Consider the following 3465-nt stretch of genomic DNA (forward strand, 5'->3'; position numbering starts at 1 on the left):
CCATTCGAAACCACCAGCTGCTGCACAGGAGGATGAGCCTTTTTGCTCCCATAAAAATTATAGCCTTGTGAGCCCTATAGTAGTGGTTCTCAACCTTCCTACTGCCACGACCCTCATACAATTATTTTCATTGATACTTCATCACTGTCATTTTGCTAGTTATGAATCGGCTGACACTTGTGAAAGGGTCATTTGACCCCCAAAGGGGTCTCGACCCACTGCCCTATAGGGAGGGATAGTTCTACTCTGCCCTATAGGGTCGTTATGAGTCGGAATCAATTTGATTTTTTTCCCCTTGGTTTTTGAATAGCACAGAGATGGTTTTAATCTTAGCTCTGCCACAAACCAGCTGAGTGAGCTGGGGCAGTCACTCCTCAGGGGGTAAAAGGAGGATCCGACTAAATGATCTGTCTGGGCTTTGAGTCAACTTGATAGATCCATTCCTGCTTGTCCTCTCCAGGAAAGAGGACAACAAAACTCCTTTTCACCCACCCCAGCTGCGGAGAAACCGGAATTCTATGGGAGATTGTCAGAATTCTTTGAATCCGGGCAAAGTCTGCCATCTTATTTTCTGATCTATTCAAAAGTGTAAATATAAGAAGGCTTCCCAAAGTTCATGGGAAAACTCCATTATCTTTCCATGATGTTTCCCCACAAACTTTATGTCCTTCCTTAAAGGACAGGGATGCCACCACCAAACTGGCCGTCTTCGGGGCCAAGGGGAATGAAGTCGCCTCATTGGGAGAACTGGAAACACGCAGTCTCTGCTTTCCCATGGCCTCAGCGTTTCTAGGTTGGGTTGTACACATGTGTCAAAAGAAGGTGGAAAGCACACAGTGGCAGAGAGAGAGGGACAAAGAGGAAAGAGAGGAAACGGGCCAAGTGAACAAACCAGGTTCCAGGTCAGTCTTGTACTCTCCTGCAATTGCTATGCCTTCATGGGAGGATGGCAAGTGCGAGCTTGAGGCAAAATATTTGTGTTTCTGTGGGAAAGGACAGCAAAAGCTGCTGTCTTTGCTAAACACTCTGCCTTTATTTTGAAATGGGAGGGGTTGAGGAGGCGGATGCTTACTGGATACTGGAATTCCTCAGTTCTTTTCTTTTTAATGAAACATTTCAAACATACAGTGTGGTATAATACACTTCTGTGTATCTCATTCAGCTCCAGCCATTCCTGATTCATGGACCCGGACACACACACACACACCGCCTTCTATCTCCTATCATTTCTCTACCCCCATTATTTTGAAGAAAAATCTCAGGCACCATATAATTTTCTCTGTAAATAGTCTAAAAAGACTGTAATCATACCATTATGCATAAAGAATGTAACTATTTGGCTTCAAATACCCAGTTAGTACTGGGTATTTTTCAGATTATCTAATTCAAAAGTGTATTTGGATCAGAATCCAAATAAGATCCATGTATTACAATGGTTTGATATACGTCTTTAACTCACAGCTTCCCTCTTCAGCTCTATCATGTAATTCCTATTTTGTTGAAGAAATTGTACCTTACAGTTTCCTGGATAATAGATTCAGGTTTGATTTTCTTAGCAAAGCTTGGTAGGTGGTGGTGGGAACTTCCATCAAGAAGCACAATGTCTGGTTATCCTTTGTTGGTTAACATGTAAATCCTTATTTCATTAGGGGCTACAAAGCGGAGATATTCCACCACTCATTCATTAGCTGGCAACTGCTACACAATCTTCTCTTCGTTAGCTATTGGTTACCCTGAGGTAGTTTGTAGAGGGGAGATAGAAAATTCTTTCCCTTTACCACTTCAAAGTTATAAATTGATTCTTTTAACATACACTAGCAGGACTAAAAAACGTTTCTGACAATCATTATGAAGCTATGGCTTTACACATATTTAATGCTTCAATCCACTGTGGTTATTGTCTTAATTGATGCTCCAAATGGCTTCTGTACTTTTAAGCCGTGCCGTTCATTATGATAAACCTGTTATTCTACAGCTACTTGAGTTTTGGTTTATATGTGAGAAAGGAACTTGGTTTAATTCAAGTCCACAATAATAGCATGTCATAAGTAGCCCATCTCCAAGGAAAGCAGAAAGGGAGGATTTTGCTAGAGAAAGTACTAATAATGTGATACCAAATTGACAGTACTTTATAAAAAGCAAACTTGATGTTTTCATATTACCCTGAAGAAAATTATAATCAGAACAACCAAGTGTGTCACAAATGTGACTTAGAAGACTGACCGGAAGTGTGGAACACAATTTTCAGATGATGATTTATAAAATTGATTCAGTGCTAGCACTTTTGGGAATCCATGGAAAATCAGTTAATCTTTAAGTAAAGTCCTGGTCAGGGCATATTTGAGCAGTTTGGCGTCAAGTCCAGATCAAATTCAAACTAAACTCATTGCACTGAGTCAATACCAACTCATAGCAACCCTATAGAATTAGAACTGCCCCAGTGGGTTTCCGAAACTAACTCAATGGGAGTCAAAAGCTTCATCTTTCTCCGGATTAGCTGCTGTTGGTTTTGAACGGTTGACCTTATGGTTAGCTAGGTTTGGAGAATATCCTTGAGTTTGAGGCATGATATACCCATACTTCTAGATAAAACCTGTTGCTTTAGAGTCTCAAATTGCTCATGCTTTTAGTAAGATTAAGTACCATTGAACCCTGGTGGCAGTCAAGCATTGGACTGCTAACCTAAAGACTGGCAGTTAAACCCATCATCTGCTCTGGGGAGAGGCTGTCTATTCTTATAATGATGTATTAGCCTCAGCTTTCTATGAGTTGAAATTGACTACCTGGCAGTGGTTTTTCTGTTTTGTTCAAATGAGACTTCCATAATCATGCATATATAAGAGCTTTTAGTCTTGCAGTTGGTTCTGGGGATTGCTCAAATGTACAAATTAAAATACCTCAGGGTCTAAATTCTAGATTTTCTCTAGATCTAGGAAGATTTTATATTACCCTTGAAGTCATCGCTCTCAGGAAAACTAAATTCAGTGGATAAAGGGATATATATATTATTAGGTATGTGTATAAGAAAAAGCTTTATATCAAAGAGCAATTATATATTGAGAGAAAACCCCAGTCCAGTCCAGGTTAAGTCCATAAATCTGCTATTAGCCAATATGACTGTTACCAGTCTATAAATTTTTCTATAGACTTACGCAGCACTTGCAATGATGCCGAATGCAGGAAGAAAGGGCAGTGGGTGGAAAGTCTTGTGGCTCCAGTGGCAGTGGAAGCATATCAGCGCTGGCTGTCTATGACTTCTAATTCACAGTACTTAATACCAACCAGTTTCATTGGAAAAATATAATTTTTCCATGAACTTTTTGAAGCACTCTCATGTTATGTGTGCAGGTATATAGCTATGCTTCTAGATAATACACATGCATAGAGTGACTTGTAAGGGTGCCATCTCCGCTGTTTAATTTGGATGACTTTACAACCTTGCATGACACATTCTGCGACTGAGCA

This window comes from Echinops telfairi, unplaced genomic scaffold (assembly GCF_000313985.2).
Source record: "Echinops telfairi isolate 266 unplaced genomic scaffold, ASM31398v2 ScPeMD7_7473;HRSCAF=8511, whole genome shotgun sequence".
In the NCBI taxonomy this organism is placed as follows: domain Eukaryota; kingdom Metazoa; phylum Chordata; class Mammalia; order Afrosoricida; family Tenrecidae; genus Echinops; species Echinops telfairi.